At 33.6% G+C, this 22500-nt stretch overlaps 1 protein-coding gene across 2 annotated transcripts in view; it reads right to left on the bottom strand.

The window, feature by feature from the left end:
* Positions 1–22500, bottom strand: part of LOC106879478 (neuroligin-4, X-linked) — a 615062-nt gene that overhangs the window by 381898 nt on the left and 210664 nt on the right. The gene's annotated exons all lie outside the window — the stretch shown is intronic.

Raw genomic sequence — 22500 nt, forward strand, 5'->3', positions numbered from 1 at the left:
TAAATTGTAAATGTGGGTGTCTTTTCAAGACATTGTCTGTTTTTTAAAAGCCACGCCAGATGCCGGTAAAGGAGGTGATCAAATTCTGTATAAGGAGTAGACAACTACCATATATATATATATATATAAATATATACATATATATGTATGTATGTATATATGGGTGTGTGTGTGTGTTTGTGTGTGTTTGTGTGTGTGTGGTATACTCGTAGACATATATATCAATATGCATATATGTATATCAATTCGTTTGAGCATCAGCTAGGACAATCCCTAATACTGTGATAATTGAGGTAATAATCTGTTTATTGTTTCAGTGACGATAAGAAAGTGTGTTGCTTAATTTTGTCTCTTACAAAATCTTACATTTGTAATTTTGAAATTTCATCTAATTTTGTTCTCCTGCAACACCAATATATATTGAGCCACTTTTATTTTGTTTGGTTTTTCTATCTTTCTTGTCGTTTTTTACTATAATTTTTTTTTTGTCATAATCTATCTTTCTTGTTATTTTTCACTTCTGAATCGCACGAGAGGAAATATCTTCAAACTTGAAAGCTAGAGAAAAACATACTAAATTTTATGCAACTAATGATCAGGTGGTGGACTTGAACCGAATGACCAAAGAATTCTGCGCCAAAGTAAAGCTAGAATTACTACAAGAAAGTCTAACAATTCCACCAATAAATTACACTATACAGCAATAAATTTACTGATTTCAGTTTCTGGCACAGGGGACAGCAATTTAACAGGAGTGGAAAATAAATTACATCGACACAATGCTCAACTGTTACCTATTTAATACCTCGAAGTATGTAAGGCTAATTCAACGAAATGCCGCTAAGAATTTTGCTCAGTGTGCTAACGATTCTGCCAGCTCGTCGCCTTATATAGCACTAATAGAAGTATTGAGAGCTGAATGGTACAGTTGATTTCGGTAGAATTTTAACTTAGAGCCCTACTCCTCATTATACTAGGTTCTAATGATTGCCATTCCGTAATCTCTACAGAGAAATTGATGGAAGAAATAAAGCCGATACTTATAACACGTACGGTGCTGAGGCTAGAATCCTAGAATAACGATATTAATTTATCTTCAGAACACATATACAATCCACACACTCTTGTTAAAGAATTTTCACTTTAAAATGATACCTAAAGAGCACGTTTATGGTGTTTAACCAACTGTCGGGTAAGGCCTACCTCCCGTGTGGCAATAATTTAATTCTGCTGAAATGTATCACCTTTTTCTCTTTCCATTCTATTATTCCAGCCAAACTGACTCTCACATCTGGTACTCACATAATATTTGCCATCTCTCCAACCTTTTTTCCCTTCATTCTTATTTAAAATCTCATTTGATATAATGGGGAAAGTAGCAACAAGAGATCATTCAACAATAAATAAACTACGGAATTCTACGCCGAGTCGTTGTTTTAGTGCCAAAAATACTAAAGATGTTGATAAAAACCATTTGCTTGCTGCATCACGTTTCTTCAACCGATAATAGCAAAGTCTATTGAAAAAAGCATGTTTACACATATTCCTAATTACATACAACGTTCATGTCAACAAATTGTCCCAGATTGTTCACATAATAATATGTCACTACGTATATTAGCAGAACACATGAGTAAATATATAAAATATTATAAAATAAAATAAAATCCTACAAACAAAACATTCCTAACATGATATTCTAGACTATCTGAATAGTAAGCCTATTAAAAATAACATGATTTAAACCATTGCAACATACACTACACATGTATATACACATACAATATATATATATATATATATATATATATATATATATATATATATATATATATAAGAAAAATGTATATATATGTATGTAGAAATATATGTATACGTGAGTCTGTGTGTGTGAAAGCATAAGTATTTATATGTTTGTAATATGCGCCTGACCTACCATGCAGCATAAGGTAATGTGTAAAATGTTAGACATCGCGGTATTAGCAAGACTAAAGGTATTACAATTCATGATTAAATTCATCTGTGTTTATTCTTACACTATTTTGTATGCCTCCCTATCTCTCATAGAATACATACGTCATATGTGTGTGCTTGTACGCGTGTTTGCGTGCATATTCTCATATATAATTATATATGGATACATATATAGATATATATCGCACTCTCAGATATATGTGTATGGGCGCCTTTATATATATGTCTACGCATGTAATAATATCCATGTACGTATGTAGTTGTGAACTATTGTTACATTATTATATCCGATTTTGAATATGTATATTTGATTTCACAGTATTTTTTATTTTTTGACATAAAGTACTTTAGTGTGATGAAAGCTTTAGTTTCTCGCATTACTTAAGAATTATAGTGACTTAGTATGCTTCCTTGGTTAGCTTTATTTGATGTTAGAATTCTTAACTGGATGGCTTATTTTCTATAATTTCAAATACATAATTTTGCTACTTTTATACTTTTGTTCGTAATATCTTTTCTCATCTTAGGAAGATATTGTTAGATTTCTTGCTCACTTCACTGCTTTTGAAGTCAGTGCTTGAAGTCAACTTTGCTACGTCTAATTTCGATCACATGCATCAATTTGTGAGATATGTATATATTCACGCATATACGCACATGTTCTATAATGAATATATATGGAAACATAATGTATGCATTATATATATATATATATATATATATATATATATATATATATATATATATATATATATATATATATATATGTATGTATGCATTTGTGTGTGTGTCTTTAGTTAATGTAAATGTACGTATACATGCCTACATATATGTGTATAGATATGTGTATACATACGTACATATATGTGTGCGTGTTTTTGTGTTTGTGTGTGCGTGTGTGTATGTCTGTTTGTATCCAAGCGGAAATCAGCTGTCCTTTGGACACGACATTGTTAGAAAAATACAAGTGTAAAAGGAGATTTATGGGCCTTTAGGAAATAGTTTGCAATCCAGAGCACAGGCTATATTTTCAACTTCATACGTAAGATTATTGGAGGAACATGTTAATTACTAATCCAACCAGAGAAAAGTATGGCTGAAGTTACGTTCTTTGGAAGACAACGCAGGTCCTCAATTCACACACCAAAATTCTGCAGGACTTTAAAGACTGATGAACTAAACAAGATACTTTCCTTCACAACCCTTCTCAGAAGCAGGTGACTGGTCAAAAAGAAAACGAAAGTATACATACTTAACTTGATGTATATGGCTACTTCAAACCAAAATGGCAGAATCTATGTAAATACACATTACTTTGACTATATTCTTCTCAAGAGAGGCCTTTGTACCCGAAATATACATATTGCTTGAAGCTTCCTTATTTCTGATTTCATTAATTTCTGCAAGTCTAATGTTTCCCATAATTCAAATGTTTCGATATGGGGTTCCATAAAGCTCATCAAAACTCATATAACAAAATATGAACAGAGGGCTTGATGCCCGATGAATGTTTAAGTGTGTTGATAATATTCTTTGTCCCTAAAACATTGCAACATCATTGTTGACATCTTAGATATTCATCAGGTTCCGATTTCAGTGTAAAACAGATGTTTAGGATGGGATGCAATGCATGTGCATATATAAATGTTTTTAACCGAATAACCAGAAATGAATTGGAAGATGGTAAATCATAATAATAATAATAATAATAATAATAATAATAATAATAATTATAATAATAATAATAGTAATAATAATAGAAATAACATCGAAAAATAGATTTGGAATGAGAACCGAGATTCGAAATTTCCTCCAGACGCCCGATGAAGGCTGGACGGTATATCAGCTGAAACGTTGTGTGAGCAACAAACAAGATGAGGACAAATATCCGTCAAATGTAAATAATGTAAATAATGTAAAAACTCATATATATCTGTGTATGTGTGTATAAAGTACAGGGGAAAAAACAAATTACGGCCTTAAATTTTCATGCCTACATTCACTATAGTTCCTTTCTTGAAACGGTTATACGCATGGAGATTTACATTGCTCTTCAACAATGTTTAACGAAAATAAAAAGGAAATATTATTTCTTCAGACGTGTACGTATGTATGGAACAGATTATGGACATTTTGATATTAATGTATACAGTAATGCATTACCACTTAAAGTAAAATTTTATAAATCATGTTTAGTTATGTATGGTGAATAATATTAGGCAGAAACAGAGCGCAGAATCTCGATAAGATCTCATAATGAACCAGATTGACGAGTTACACATCATATATATATATATATATATATATATATATATATATATATATATATATATATATATATATATATATATATATATATATATATATATGCATGTATGTATGTTTGTGTGTATGTACGTATGTATTTAAACACATAAAGCAAATTAATTGACTTGGGTAATGGTTGTTACTGTAATTATACCTATATTGATATTAGAATTTCCTCGTTGAAGACATAAAAAAATATTGTATGTTGTAATTAGGTGAATTGATACAAAGATGCTGAAGGGTAGTTTGTATTAACAATTTAAAGATGGGTTTCAAGAATAATATAAAAAGATATGTTAGATGTTAGCATTACTTTGACATTATAATTTAAATGTCAGTTACTTAAATGTTTAGTTAATAATGGAATAATATGTATGTTTATAGATATTTCTGCGCATATATTCTAATTAAATGGCCGTAGATAACATTACTAGTATGAGTATGATGAGATAGATACACATGTTTTCATGTATGTACTTTCGGGTGTAATGTAATTATATGTGGGTGTTCTCATCGGTTACGAGCTTAAGATAAGAATATAGCTAATAAATCTTTCGAAATGTGATCGTAGGTAGATACTGGTAGGGAAAGTGTGGAGACAGAAAGGCTGGGCGAAATATGGGACGAGATTGTTAGATACGTTATAGCGAAGGCTTAATTTATTGTCATGTCCATTCTAATGTAGATTGCACTGAATTTCTTAGTAGGGATTAATGGGAAATATTTTGGCGTGATATTTTATAATTGTATATTAGCTTGTTTCTTTACAACAGGCAAAATTATGAGATAGTTTGAGACTGTCGAACATTACTGGTAATAAAACATAGATAAATGTTGATATTTATAAATAGAAAACAAATATAAAATATAAGGTAACTTTGTCAGTACAAGAGACAGTTACATATGACCTCCAGTTGGAATTGTATTCATACAGTTAAAGCTCCAAATTCCTAAGATAAATGACGGTTGGTTTGCACAGAAAAGCGCAGGTCGGAAATGGGCCGTCCTCCAATGGAAATAATGGGGTGGAGGTATTGCAGTGTCTCCTGCATGATGCTCCCCAGGAAGATGTTGAACAGCACTTGACAAAGGAGACATCTCTGTCGAACCCAGTGTTGTTTTGACGAATTCTCCGATGCTGTTGTACAGTGGCTGATGTTGTGATAGAGTTTCTTGGTGTGCAGTCTAAGGCTAACTATCTACTCCACAATACTACTTTGGGGCCCAATACACGTCATGTTTATAACGTAGAATTCACGATACTAAAACACATATATCTATATATGTATGTGTCTATCTACATTCTAACTATCGATATATGTGCCATCGCGCGCGCGTGTGTGTATGTGCGTGCGTGTGTGTGTGTGTGTGTGTCTGTGTGTGTGTGTACGAATACTTTTCTTATTTCACCTTCAAATCAACAGTCCGTAAAATGTTCACATCATTACTTAGTTTCAATCCGATAAATATTATTTACTTTATATTTACCCGTTGAGATCCTATGCTGCTACTATTATTATAGTTATGCAGCACACATATAAATTAATCCTTACAAATATTGATTTATCATCGCCCGATTTTGGTGTTACTTTGTTGTTGCTTTGTAGTAGGTTAATCTGTCTTGCTCGTGTAGACACATCATAAAACGCCCTCCAGTTGTAGCCGTTCCATTTTTTGTTTGTTTCGTGTATAGTTGTTACTGCTGCTGTTGAGGTTTTCACTTTCATTTTATTGGTTTGTACTATAGTAAAGTCTATCGACCTCGCAAACCATGCGAGGCTACTAATATTCATACAACTAATGATTTTGAATATTACAACTTGTAATTCTGCGTCAGTTTTGTATAAGCAAAGAGATGAGCAAAGTCAGTCCATCGATGACGATCACGCTTTATATTCAGATAATGTGCAAAACTACGTTATCAAACAAGTCAATGTCAATGCGTATTGAGTAAGACGCGGAAGATTGGGCCCAATAATGACGATTTTGAGATCCTTAAAGGTACTTTGCTTCTGTTCGTTGACCCTGAATCGAGAGATATTTGATTACACTTGCTCTGAAAATAATTGACTGCATAGGGACACCCACTTGGGACCAGGAACAGTATTTTCTGCCATTTTCTTAGCAGATTTCAGGTTGAAACCGCAATTAGATCTAATTCAAACACAAAAAATATGCAGTTGACAACATTTGCATGCAAATGATAAGACCTCTCCCTTTTTCTTTCATTTTATCCCTACTGATATAGAGATAATAGCTCTGCTGGAAGCTAGTTAGGCACAACATTCTCGTTTCGATCAATTGATTCCAAAAACAGAGATTTTTCAATAAGATCATATCGAGTCAAAGCTGGCATTTAGGTGTCTGATTGTCCATAACATCACATTCATAGTAGCTGAATACAACGAGGAACTAATCACTGATTCACTGATTTATAATTGAAAAGTTATTCACTTGTAAACGTTTTGTTGGTTCTGCAATGCTTAGAGAAAAATCTGCTGTTTCCTAACAAAAAATGGTTTTTAGTATAGAATATATAATGATAGCCTAGCAACAACGTGAAGGTTTTTTTTTTCATTTTTTACATTTTCTTTCAGATTCTACAACATTTTAGGCAGTGTCCACTTCAAGCTCCATATACGATCTCAAAACAAATCCCTGAGACACATTATATACAAATATGTACACACACATGTATACATAAATACGTGGTGTGTGTGTATTGTTCTTTGTTGTTTGCATGAACACGGATGTTTTTCGTTGTCCTAGTAAATAACAGCTATCAATGAAATAGACAATTGTGTGTTCAATCCTGATGCATGGAATGATGAAAGTATACTAAGCCCTTTGCAATGTTTAGTTTTTTATACGAGAACGTTGATAAGGTTGTAAAAAAAAAAGGGTGAAAGTTCATCCCTTAACTCTCAGTCATAAATCTTCGTAAATGTTTAGTCACGTAATCACGAGAGTGCTTTACTTCCTTTCACTGCGTTTGTTCTTCATTTAATAATATGCAACACTAAAATGTCAGAACGATAAAAAGAAAAACAACAGGTTATTAGTGGAGTTCATCTTGAAATTTTTCGCGTCTGTGTCATCCTGGTATAAAGCAATTAATTTTCCTTAGAGAATACCATAAAAGTGATATATTCCGTGTGTTTGCTTCTAATGAAAATAGCATCTTGTGATATTTTCCCTTGAACATTAAATATCAACATTTTCTAAAGTAACTATAATTTCTCTAGAAAGAATTTTTTTTAAGATTATTTATCTTACGTAATATATTTTGTGTGTATGTGTGTGTGTGGGGGGTGTTATGTCACTATGGCGGTAAATATACCGATGAAGTTTGAATGTTTGCATACCTATTTTTATTTTAAAACGTGCTATGTAATTCTATAATAGAAGAGAAAAATACACAGAATGCCGAAAAACTATGTATGTACAATTACAGAAGCTGTTACTAGTAAGCATATTATATGTAGAAATCTGAATATCAATATACGTATATTATTTATTCTTTAATTTGTATTGTATTACATCTTATAAACACTTCAGCAACTCCCTATCATGTGCGTTTCCATTTGTACTTCGCAATCCATGTTCCACCTCATGAATCTTGCAAAACAAATACATACATATCTAGATACATAAATGCATATATGCATATATATATATATATATAACGTATTCGCCTTTATATATTTAATCCTTTATATTGAACACTCAATATTTCATCTAATCAATAAGACATATTCCCAATATTCAATAAGACATTCAATATTTTATTTCATTGTACCATCCATTTTTATTTTATATTATATATTGTATATTATATTATATATTGTATATTCCATATTCTATATCCCACATTGGTTTTGCAGGAATATAAATAAAACATAAAAAACAGACAGTGTTGGAACTCTTTTAAACAAAATAATATATTCCTCTATACACAATCATACAAAACCCCTTTTTTGTATTTATTTTTACTCGCATATATATATATATATATATATATATACACATATATATATATTTATATATACATACATATATACATACATACACACATACATACGTGCATACATACCTACATAATACATACATACATACATACATACATACATACATACATACATACATACATATGTATGCAATGTTTTGAAGCATGAAATTCATCACCGTACAAATGTGGAAATTTTATTCATCAAAGTACAATCAACACAATTTTCCCAACGAATTACAAGCTTACTTTATAGTAACAAAAAATCTGGAGTACTGGTGCTATGGAACTATTTGAACATACTTCCAGCATCGGATTAATTTTTGAACTCTTTCTCTCCCAGGAAATCATCAAGTTGCTTGAGAAACTGGTATGCGGTAGGAGAAAGGTGTGGAAAATAGGCTGGGTGAGGAAAAAACTTCGTCGCAAATTCCCTCAACTTCTGGAGCGTTATTAGTGAAACTTGTGGTCGAGCATCGTCATAGAGAATGATTGGCACTCTACTGTTTACCAGTCTGGGACGGAGGGGTAGAAGTTTTACGTTCATTTTGGCAATTTAATGGCAACATTTCTTTGCAACTTACAATACGGTCGAGAAATGGATCGGTCTTATTACGGAGAAGCGATGAGCAAATTTCATATCTGCGTATTTTCTGGTTTTCATTCAAATCGTGTCGAACTTTTTTTGATTTTCCGATCACATGCAAATGGTTGCAGGCAGTTTTCTGGCTAACTTGAACTTCTTTTGCCAGTTGATAAGTGGGTTTATGTGGATCTTCTTCAATGACGGTTTTCAAATAACTGTCAAGGATGACAGATGGCCGTCCAATACACAAAGGCTCATGAACTTTCTGATCTCCAATGCAAAATGGTTTAAGTCATTTTCGATCTCGCAACTCATCGGTAATTTCCTCACCAAACGTTTCATTAATATCACGAGCAGTTTCAGCTGCTTTACGTCCTTTGTTGAAGTCGAATAGCAAAATTGCTCCAATATCACGCTTTGACAGTTTCCATTTCTGGTGATTGTAAGAACGGTGAAAGAAATAACAACGTTAATTTATTGATGCATTTGGGCAAGTCAATGTCCGTATTATAAGACAATTTAACGAAAATGTTTAAATAGTTTCAAATCCCTATAAAAAGCCGGTACAAATTCTTCATCGTTCAAAAGTTTGTTTACTTTCTGCTGTATATATATATATATATGCAAATTTAAATGTAATAATATGTATTAAAATGAATTTAAAGGGACTACGTGATGAATGTAAACCTACTTTTAGTCCCTCCTGTATTACTGGCTTGAGCACAGCTTCTGTTCACCAAATTCTCATTGTAATTCCTTGGTTACCCTGATACTATGGTATAAAAGGTCTGCCCAAATAACGCGTTTTGAGATTGAATCCGGAACGAGGAAACTGCCAATTGAAATTCACAGTTGCTCAGACATGCTTTTAGTATTTTGTTTAAAATAATACAACATATTGTGAAGCTCAGATATTTTTCCAAAGTTTTAATATTAATTTTATACAAGAAGTTAGGAATTATGTTTTTCCAAATAATATATTGAACAGAGACATGTGATGAAATATACATTCCAAAGCCACTTAATCTTATATAACAATGTCCTTTACATTATATATATGATTGATTTTCAGGTCGAAACAAAATTTATCCCAATATACTCGTAATTGAAGTTGTCTAAATGTAATACTTTAATGTCGCATTATACCGAAATGAGAGAAAAAGCAATTTTAGTTTTCCCAGAAGAAAAAAGCTTTACAAATATTTCAAACGAAATGCATAAAATTAAAAGTTTTAATATAACATGTACAGAGAACATTCCTTTCTGTTTTATTGAAGTACTCTTAAAAGAGTCTAAATAACTGTGTCAAATCAATACATGAGCAAACATGATAATTTAGATGCTAAAATACAGTGGAAAATGTTGATATTGTTCGGTTAAATTATCAAAGTAAATATATGATTTGTTTTAGTCGAAGCTTTACACGAGAAATAAATCTATTTCAAACTGTGAAAACTAATATTTTATGTAGGCCTTGTCCGAATGAAATAATTAAATATTATCTATGACTTCTATTGTAATTCGATTCACATCAATGATATGTTAGAGAAATATATATGAAAGTTAGTACTTGATTAGTATTGATATTATGTGCACACAAACTTGGCATTGGTAAAATTTGAACGCAGAGCGGAAACAGTCATAAGTATATAAGTCTGGAGACCTAGTTTTATGTTTCTGATAGACACACGTATATCGTAAAACACAAATTCCATGGATTGCAGAGTTTACTTTCACAGTGCCGAGAGACAGACAGCAAAGTATGTTTTCCGAAGCTGTAATGACTCTGCCAGATCACCATATTGATATTAATAATAATAATGATAAAAATAATAATACTATTTTTTTTCCTTTTTGTCTTTGTCTTTCTTCCCCCTTTTCTCTATCACATGATTTTGTAAATTAACAATCTGGTGTATTTAATTTAATGGCCTACCAATGTATACAGTGCGTTTCTCTGCTCTAGGTGTCAGGAAGGCACTCGGCAAAAAAATGGAAACAGAACTGAATGATGATAATCAAAATGATAGCAATAATAACAACAGCAAGAACAGTAGTAGTAGTAGTAGTAGTAGCAGTAGTAGCAACAGCAGCAGCAGCAGCAGCAGCAGCAGCAGCAGCAGTAGTAGTAGTAGTAGTAGTAGTAGTAGTAGTAGTAGTAGTAGTAGTAGTAGTAGTGGCAGCAGCAGCAGCAGCGGTAGTAGTAGTAATTATCACCTCAGACAGACGAATATACATTAGCCGTTTATTCTTCGTGCTTGTAATCTAAGTATTCAAAATGTGAGACATGAACGTAAAATAATAATTGGAGAATTGAGAAAGAAAAAGATATATGAGCAAAAACGTAAAAGCAATACCGGGATTCTCAACACTACACACTTTCCAAAATGTAGCCCTTCTAGGAACAACCTACATCCTACGCAAGGAACTATTACTATTACAACTTAAACAAAACAACTTACAGATACAAGACACAATCTATACAGCATTTTCCCAGTGAAATAAATTTCCACCAGCAAGCTAGAAAACCAAAGCTTTACATGCTCAACACATAATACAAGAAGTAACACAACAAAAGACTGCACCACACCTCAAGAGAAAAGAAAATAATACTTTTCCTGTTTGAGAGAGCTCAACCCGATATGACTAGACTGTCAATCGCTGCAGTGCATGTTACGACGCTCGAATGGAACGTCAGCAAAATATCTCCAATTCAATCTTCACATGTTTTTACAGTTCGGGGATTATAGCAACCAACAAAGCTTACTTTTTGATATGATAGAGTGTGATTTGACAAGGATCTGGGTGTTGTTTCAAGCATATGGTGCGTTTACGTTCATACACTCACAATGTATGTGACTCAGTTGATCTTAGAGTGTATCAAACAGAAACTAAGTCATTTAAAGCATTAAAACATCATAACGTATTTGTCCCTAAGTGTCCATCATTCTAGATTCCCTAATGTTTTATTAAAATTACGAAGGTGAAATATCATTGTAATTCATAATGCTAATTAACGCTTTTATCGAAATAATTTTATCGAGGGAAAATCAACTTATTACCTACACCATTTTTACTACGCAGTATTAAATCACATTTTAAAATTTCATTTTATTTTGTTATTCAATTCTAGAAGGAATGGTCCTATGATAATGTTTATAGTTTTGAAATATAACGTAAGTGAATTGAAATCGCTTCTTTTAAGTATTAAACTGGTTTTGACAACACAGCACAATAGAAAGACATTTTTTGCTGATATGTACACCCTGTTTTAAAGTTTCACTTCTTGTATAATATGTCATACATCAATACGAATTTGTGTGTGTGTGTGTGAGAGATAGAGCGAGAGAGAGAGAGAGAGAGAGAGAGAGAGAGAGAGAGAGAGAGAGAGAGAGAGAGAAAGTAACATAGGAAATTGTGCAGTCATTCAATGACATTTCAAAGATCGCTTATATCAGAGATAAAGAATGCTGTATTCAATTCTGATGTTCAAACTTAGCATTATTTTATCTACATTGTCTAATCCTTATTTTCAAGACTCAGTTGTAAAAAAAAAAAAAAGAAAAGGCAACTTTTATTAATGCAGGAGGGATGTTGTTCCTGTTAGAAATACGGAAATAAAATACTAAAGATAAACCGGTTCTTTTATTTCTTTCGCCATAAAATTACCGACGCACTGCGGCAGAAGTCCAATAATGATGATGATGATGATGACGATGATGATGATGATGACGATGATGATGACGATGATAGTAGTGATAATGATTGTAATAATAATGATAATAATAATAATAATAACCATACATATAAAGGGCAAAGATAAAGAGAACGTCAACGACGATGATGAGTTTTATGAGGAAGTTGATGATGAAGATAATGAAAAGACATTATCATATCATAATCAAATGATTTCACCTTTACAGAATCGGGTTCTATTAAAGATTTCCTTGAATATTTTTGTTCCTTCGTCTCTTGTTAAATATTTTAAATGTTTCCTTTAATGAATGTGTATTATATATATTTTTTTTTTAATCTTCTTTCTTTTAAATGCTTAAGAAAGATTTCGGATGAAACATGTACAAAAAATAGGGGACTAGTTTAATGAATAGTTTAGAATCTGTCAAAACATATCCGGTAATCTTTCAATGAAGAAAAGGGACTGTTCAATTAATTGCAAAATTACTTGTATGTAGAAAATCACATACGATTTTACGGTTGTTGCAATAAATTTGAATTTTTTTTTAATTATTATTTTACTTTCGCTTTATTTCCTATTTCTACCTCAGTTTTAATGCTAGATGAATAATTATTCATTCGATAAAATTACGCATTCTTTCATTTCTTAAATTTTAATTCATTGCTAAATTCAGGTATTGTGTAGGTTTATATTATCGAGAATACTACCCCACCTTTCATCTGAGCGGAGAAAAAAAAACAGATTGACTACTTTTCGAATAAAAACCGGGAAATGACGTTACATATAAAATGAGGAATAAGAACCTATAAGGGTAAACTTAAAGAAATTAGGATGAGTCATATATTCAAAGTATACGTTGTATTCAACACGTGTTATAGGCATACAATGATAATCACGGGGCTCCTATTCGTATTCATTTCCCGCAAATGTCACGTTTGTTATTTTGACAACTGAAGGGGAATCTTGCCTTGTCATTTATTTTCACTTCTATACAACCTGAAAGTTATTGAGCTGGCAGAATCGTTTGCACGCTAGACTAGATGCTTAGCGGTATTTCGCCCGTCGCTACTTCTGAGTTCATATTCCGCCGAGGTCGATTTTGTTTTTTATTCTTTCGGGGTCGATAAATTGAGTACCAGTGAAACACTGGAGTCGATATGCTCGACTCACCCCACAAACTTGAGGCCTTGTGCCTCCAGTAGAAAGGACTGTTGTTATCATTATTATTATTATTATTATTATTATTATTATTACCGGTAAGGTGGCGAGGAAGCAAAATCATTAGTACACCGAGCAAATACTACGTATGGCTTGCACACTCTCATTGAGGGGCAGAGGGAAAGAGAGAGAGAGAGAGAGAGAGAGAAGAAGAAGAAGAAGAAGAAGAAGAAGAAGAAGAAGAAGAAGAAGAAGAAGAAGAAGAAGAAGAAGAGAGACATATAATACAGTCTTGTTTCCTTTCTTCATCGAGAGCTTAGTTTATTAGTACATCATCACTAAGGGAAAAGCATTTTTAAAAAAATTCATCGTCGCTTTTCTTGAACTGTATCGTTTTTCACTCAATATTATTATTATGTCTATATTTCATCTAGCCATACTCCTATATTTCAGCTGCATTTTAGGTATTTATCTCCTTGTAAGATACTGGGATTTCCGTGATTCCCCTTCAAAACATTGGTTCACATGTGCGCAAAATATACTCGCCGACCTCTGTCTTCAATATTCCGTGTTCACCATTTTTTGTTACCAAAAGCTTTTCCTATAAACAGTTTTATTTATTTGATATAACTTTAACCCGTACCTAATAACCTTTGTATGTATTTCAAAGACTAGTATCCGATTATGTCGATTTTTATGATGTTATTATTGATTATATTTTTGTTATGATGAAAACTCCAATATATTTTATGCAAGATTTATATATTATACTGTATCGAAAGAACATTGTTTTCCTTTCTTGTAATCCATTTCGTATTTCGGTTGTACTTACAACTAAGTAATTTTTTTGCATGACTCCCATTTAAAAAAAAAAATATCTACTGTTATACTTACCGTGTATAAACTCTACGTGCATAGTCAGCAAGTTTCTTAACAACCATTGCAAATCGTCGATATATTTTCATTGCTCTATCTTCTGAAATCTATTTGCTCTATCTTCTGAAATCTGTTGGTGTATGTTGTTGATACTATAATGTCTCACTGTAAAACTTTGTCAGGTGCAACTCGTACAGAACTTCCTACTTCCAAGTTGAAAAATAGTAAGACTACATTTCATCGTGTTCGTTTCTTATCTTATTGCATCATAAGCTAGCGGTTCCCAAATGATACTCTGCAGTGCACTTGTGGGAGACGCGATATAACTTTGTGAGCTACGAAGATAATCTGATTATAGCTTCAAATGAACAAGACACAAATTCAAAATCTAACAATCACCTCTAGTAGCCATTAATGTTAATACAGATTTGCTGGGCATTCTTCCTTATCGTTTCGTCAGACTGGTGCTGAATTTCCTGTTGAGGCTGTTACGAGAAGATCGGCAATAAAAGAAGTGAAACCCATTGCTTTATTTTTTCGTTTATTTATCGAAATTGAAATCACTAAATACACAGTGGCGCCCAGGGATCCCCATCTGAAACATCCATGCTTTCTATCTGACATTTTAAATATTTAACGATTTGCTGCCATAATACATTATAATTTTCTGTAGGATACGCACACACACGCATATGTATTACGTATGTATGTATGTATGTGTGTCTGCGTATGTAAATATATAAAGCCTATTTTATGCATTATATTATTTTTATATTACGCATAAAGTGCGGCAAATTATTAGTTATATTCTCTGTAGAGTGAATTGCGAATAAAAGCATGCATTGGCAAGGACAGATATAAGCTATAATCATTTTATGACAATGTGCAATATATTTATCGGAGGAGTCTACCAAATTTTCTTCTATATGTCAAATTATCTATCACATTTAGTAAGCCTTTACACACTGCGTTGCATCACACTGTCTTATCTCTTTCTATAACATTAGATATTTTATTTATTCTTATACATTCATATGATGTCTAACACTCACGGAGAAACACGCACACATACGCACACACGCACATATATGTGTGTATATATATGTATATATCGCCTAGATTGGCCAGGTTGCTTGGTACCGAGTGGGTTCCGCTAGCCATCCCATTTGCCCGATTCCTCTCGTGAGCTCACCATTCTACTCCGCGATGTACACACACATACGCACACACACACCCACACACGCACACACACACACACACACTCACACAAACTCATACATGCACGCACGCACACACAAACATACACATACATATATACGTAAATGGTATGAATAAGCGCATTAAATGCGTTTGTAACTTTGTTATAAGGAATCTTATTTACAAGAAATATTTCAAACACCCTTCCTGACTTCCTTTGATAAATTTCCTTAATTATGTAATTACTATATAATAATTACATAATGATTATATGATCGATTTTATTTGCACTTAAATCATGTTCTTTTTTTTTTCGAAACACTATGCACTTAACATTCATTTATAACCACGTCTAAATTGAAAGTTTGTTTCCGTTTCTTACTCCAATAAATAGTGGGTATCAGATATGCTTGATATTTTTGCCTGTTGATGGACCACGTAGATGTTCTCTGGCTAGTACATTTATGTTCTTTCTTGCCTTTACTTCCTCCAGAAAAAAAAATCTTCGGTAGTTTTCATACTGCACAAACATATTACACAGCATCGTTCTTTACTTTCTGCATATTAATCTCAAGCTTATTGTAATCTTATAATGCAACAACGAATTGCTGTGTTTCTTTCTTAAAACAAGGCTAAACTACACATGTTGGTGTCATCTTCACCTGATATTCACAAGAGGTATCATGTGAAATTGCTTTATAACTGTCATATATTACGTTCTTACATAATAAGATTTCAATAACTTCCTACATCCAACACCGCTACACCTTGGCTATTTACAGTTATCAAATCACTAAAATGATAATAGCATGAAAAGCTTCACTCTGTTAATTATTCTTGCTAGAGCCATTTTCTCGTAAATATAAGGTAGTGTAAAACAAAAATATATCAGACATAAATCAGTTTCCACACACTTTAAATATTTACTGAATTGTTTAATGGTTAGCAGAATGGAATATCAAAAACTATTGTTCAGGTCTAGGAATTTCCCAGCTTTAATTTATAATTCAATCACATTAACTATATTGCTTTCAAATTTTGGCACAAAGCCAATAGTTTCTAGTGAGTAGATAAGTTGATCGCAATGACCTCATTGCTCGACTGGTAACTATTCTATCGACCCCGAGAGAATGAATTTCGACCCTGAGAGCATTTGAAATCAGAACGTAAAGTCGGAAGAAATGCTGCTGAACTTATTGTCCGACACGCAAGCGACTCTGCCAGATTGCGGAATAAAAGGCGGTTAGTTGGCAGAATCATTAGAACCCCAAGAAGACTGCTTAGCACCACTTCTTCTGGCTTTACGTCCTGAGGTCATATTTCACTAATGTCCAATTTAAGGTGTCAAGCTGGCGGCATCAGTAAGCACGCCGGACAAAATGCTTAGCAGTATTTTGTCTGTCTTAAGGTCTTGAGTTCAAATTCCGCCAACGTTGACTTTCATCCATTCCAGGTCTTAAAATATATCAGTCGGATACTGGGGTCGATTTAATCGACTTGACCCCTTACCCGAAACAACTGGCCTTGTGCCAAAATTTGAAACCATTATCATTATTATTATCAATATTGTAATATTGTGTGAGAGAGAATTGTATGCCATCAAAGTGACACTGGGGTAAAATATACGAAGCCCAGTATACCCATCATGACTAACTGTCTGATAAGTATACCTTAGGCACATGTCTCACAACCACATGTGCGCGACATATCTAGATAAACAGCGCATGACCTTGAAAGTAGGGCCCAGTTAGAATTTTTTTTCTTCAGGTCCAGTAGCCCACCCCACTTAAAAGGTCCCTGAATAAGGGTTGCTTAAGGATTTTGAACGAAACACTCATGTGTGGAAAGGTGAATTATCCAAGCCCTAAAGAACTCCTCTCAACACATGGCTAAGATTCTCTCCCACTACTTCTGCTCGTGATTACTTATGCACATATCGTCAGCTGTTAAGGGGCATGCCCAACTGGTTAAGGTCAAACGGCTAACACACAAATCTGTGGTATTGAGCAGAATATATTTGCTGTACCCCACCTTTTATACCAAGACAAAATAATGTACATGATAACTCTTGCAATAAGTTAAGATCAGATGCCATGAGAGCTACTGTCTTGTACTGCATCAGGACATTGCATTATGTTATTGCTATTATTGATTTTATAATTATAATTATTATTATTGTTGTTATTATTATTATTATTATTATTATTATTATCATTATTATTATTATTATTATTATTATTATTATTATTATTATTATTATTATTATTATTATTATTATTATTTTATGTTTGACTTTTGTTTTGCATTTGTACAAGTTGGATCCAAGTTTTCACCCAGAGACCTCAAGAGACAACAAGTTAGAAGTTCATGTAGGTGTTATGCCTAGGGTACCATATATTTGGATTTGTACTGTTTTGTTCAAGTGAATGTTTAAGAAACCATAAGAAAATTATGTGTTTTCTTTAAAATTTGAGATCACATAGACAGTATTTTACGTAGGATATGGGCAGTTCCCATGAGCACTATCTTTTGAACTTCAGCCATTTTGGGGTTTCCTGGTATCTGAGCTAGGTAGTAATCAGCCCGTTTCGCTGTCATTCCCAGGGCACCTATGACAATAGGTATTGTTTTCGTCTTCAGATTCCACATTTTGCTAATTTCTATTTCAAGATCTTTATATTTGCTCAGTTTTTGGTAGGTCTTGACAGATACATTTATATCGATTGGGACAGTCATATCAATGAGGAGGCATGATTTTTGTCTGAAGTCTTTCAGTATGATGTCTGGCCTATTTGCGTCTATCTTTCTGTAAGTTTGAATGGTGAAGTTCCAGAGGAGTGCAATGTGATCATTTTCAAGTACTGGGGGTGGTTTGTGTTCCCACCAGTTTTTATCATGGGGCAAGTCCAGGTTTTTTCATATTACCCAGTGAATATATTGTGCAGCTCTATCATGCCTGTTGAGATACTCTGTAGGCGCAAGCAGACTGCACATGGAGACAACATGATCGATGGTCTCATTTCGTTGTTGGCATATACGACATAATGGGGAGCTGCCGTTCTTTAATATGTTGGCCTGGTCGTTCTTTGTAGGTAGGCATTGATCTTGGGCTGCTATGATAAACCCCTCTGTTTCTGATTTCAAGCCAGAGGTCATTAACCATTGGTGGGTAAGGGCTTTGTCAATATCTGCATTATTCGCTCTATTTGGGTATTTACCATTGAGAGGTTTTCCATGCCATTTTTCAGTCATAATATCTAAGGCAGCAATTTTTGCACGGGTTTTCAAGCGCTTAGCTTTTTCTGCAGGTGTTTCTAGTTCGTCTAATTCTTGAATTTGTTGCAATTGGAATTCACTTAGATAGTCCTTTGCCTGTTTTGTTACTGAGTAAGATGCTTTCTTGCTTTGATGTTTTAAGACAAGTTTTAGCATCCAGTCCTCAGAGTTTTTCAGATGTCTAGGCCAATTGTGGCTACCTTCATTGATAATGCCAGCTGTAGAAGTCCTCGGCCTCCCTCTTTTCTTGGTAGATAAAGACGTTCTATATATGCCTTAGGGTGGTGCATTCTATGCATTGTCAACAGTTTTAGTATTTTTCTGTCAACATTACACATTTCAGTAATTGACCAGTTAACGATATTGAAACTGTAAGTCACGACTGGTATGGCTAGAGCATTGATCGCTTCGATCCTGTTTCTCGCGTTCAGCTCTGTCTTCAGTATTGCTCCCACCCTGCGATACCATTCTCTTCTGATCCTTTCCCTCATCACTGAGTGCTTGATATTGTCCCCTTCAATTACACCTAGGTATTTGTAGCTCTCCGCTGGTTCTAACTCTTTTATGACATGTTGCTGGTCAAGGTTCACATTAGATGTATGTGTCATTTGTCCTTTGATAAAGGTAGCTTTTGCACATTTATCAAGGCCAAATTGCATCCTGATGTCATCACTGAATTGTTTAACAATCGCTAGTAAGCCTTTCAGTTGTTGGTCACTTTTTGCAAAGAGCTTTATATCATCCATGTAAATGAGATGATTTATATGTTTATCAAATATTTTATAACCATACTGTGCATCATTGAGCAATTTTGAGAGCGGTATTAGGGCTAGACAGAAGAGGAGTGGTGATAGTGAGTCACCCTGGAAAATGCCACATGAAATTCTTACATCTCCAGCATTTAGAGATTCATTGTCATTGTTCAACATCAGTGTGGTTCTCCATGATCTCATATTTACAGATAAAAAGTTTCGCAGAGTAGGAACTATGTTATACATTTCCAGACATTTCCTAATCCAGCTATGTGGTAGGCTATCAAAGGCCTTTTTATAGTCTATTCAGGCTATTGACAAGTTTATTATTATTATTATTATTATTATTATTATTATTATTATTATTATTATTATTATTATTATTATTATTATTATCATCATCATTATTATTATTATTATTATTATTATTATTATTATTATTGCTATTATTTAGTAAAGCTTTTTCATTGCCTGGTTTCAGTACACTGCCCGTTAGTTTCTGCAGTACTATGTAGTGCTATAAATATCTCTGTTGCATTGATGTGTATATAGGGGTGTTCGACCTTTCTAATTTCTCTATGGTTTTCAATTATTCTCGTTACTGTGCCGAAATTCAACAATCTGGTTTCTCAATTTGAAGACATTTATATACATAGATAATTTCTCCAGAATTATATATTTGTCTCTTGGAACTAACCATTCTCCTAGGAGGGATTTCCTTTTAGCCTACCGTCTCTAGCTTTCAAATTCTCTTAGCGCTCGTAGTATTGTTATTAGTAGCCGTTACTGTTGTATTGCTGCTCACTGATTCTGTTGCAATTCTTGTGGTGTTTTAGTCCCAGGTCAGGCCTGATTGAACGCATGGATATTAAAAAGCAGATTTGTCTTGCTTTAACGTCTAATTTAAATCCGCATAACATTATCTTGAATAGACATACAATCATCCAAGTTACATAACCTTAGACTCTATGGAGAACTGGATGTCATTTCTAACTGGTCGAATGTCCATGTTTAGTAGTAGTAGTAGTAGTAGTAGTAGTAGTATGACTGAAGAAAGGAGAAATTCGGCAGTACAGACGCGATGTATATCTGCAAAAAATCTTTGCAATAATTAGCTCCCTTTAAATGAATTTCCAGGGCGCATGACATGAACTTTAATTTACGTAGGATGTACAAAACTATTACCAGGTATGTATTGATATCAATTTAAATCAACTGTCCTAAACTTCTACCCTTTCTTGAGATTTGTTAATATTTCTCCAACTTAAAAAAAAAACACAGTCTCGCCACAGTTCTGTATCGCTTGTCCTTTCGTATTTTGCTTTGCTTGCTTGCAGCTTAAGAAGTCAGAATCGTTTTTCTTGGGGTCCAAAGTGAAAATCTACCTTGTAGTACGACGTTCTAGAAATAGACAAAACAATCTGATTCAAATCACACGTTATCGACCTAAGCGATGAAGGGCATACTAGATGGACCTAGATACCCATAAAGATATTGATGGTAAGAGTTACAATGAATTTATACCGTTAGCACGGTTGACATGGTTGTAATCAATGCGAATAGCAGCAACACAGCAAGAATAAAATCCTCATCATAATGTTCATCGCCACCAACACCACTAACACCACGGTCACCACCACCACTACCACCACGGTCACCACCACCGTCACCACCACCATCACCAAAACCACTACCACCACCAACAACAACATCACTACTACTTCGACCAAAAGCAACAACAAAAAACTACACCAAAAACAACAACTTTTTTATGGTTAATGCTAGAGTATTATATGTGAACTTGGTTTGTTACGTTCATTCTTTGTGTCTCTGTATGTCTCTTTCTGTATCTTTCTCTGTCTGTCTGCCTGTCTCTCTCTCTATCTCTCTCTCTCTGTCTCTGTCTCTCTTTTTCCTCCTTCACTTTCTTCTCCCCCTCTCACGAATTCATTCCACGTTGTTTTTGTAGTGGTTTTGTTTCCACTTCATTGATCAATATTACGTCGGTTATTCTCGCATGCCTCCTCAACTGATATACATTACCTCACATCAACTTTGCAGATATTCGACTAGGTTTTATGAACTATTGCTCCTTATGCTCAATTTAATATGGCCACGAATCCTCTGCTGTTTAATTCTGTCCGAAAACATCAGCCGATCTTTCATATAATTAGTCTATTTAATAGCTTCCGTTCCGTTTTTGGCTGCTTTATTAGATTTTTTCCTCTCAGCTGCCACTGTTAGCATAATCGATCTCTGCAATTCTTTCGAGTGGGATATACCATAAAATGTCAATGGATTTCATGTTTTTCAAGACAAACCACTTCTTCAGATTTACAATTCAATATCACAGATCCATTACTCCCCAGGGCAAAGCGTAAGATATCGAATGCATGCCATGGTTTAGTTGTAAGGTAGTTAAACCACATGTAAATCTTTATATAATAGGAAGAGCGCCCCACGAAAAGTTTCGCGAGAAGGGATTTTGCCCGTTTTGGTTCTAAGTTCACATCCCGATGCTATTAACACTGTTTTCATCTTCCCTTGCTCCTGTTAAATGAATTTCAAATAGGACACAGTATTGGTCAAATAGTCTGCATCGCTACCTAAAAAATTGTCGCCTTCTATCACTATAAAATTTCGCATGCCTAACTTTAAACTTATGTTTGAA

This window comes from Octopus bimaculoides, chromosome 19 (genome assembly GCF_046866305.1).
Source record: "Octopus bimaculoides isolate indiv1 chromosome 19, ASM4686630v1, whole genome shotgun sequence".
Classification (NCBI taxonomy): Eukaryota; Metazoa; Mollusca; class Cephalopoda; order Octopoda; family Octopodidae; genus Octopus; species Octopus bimaculoides.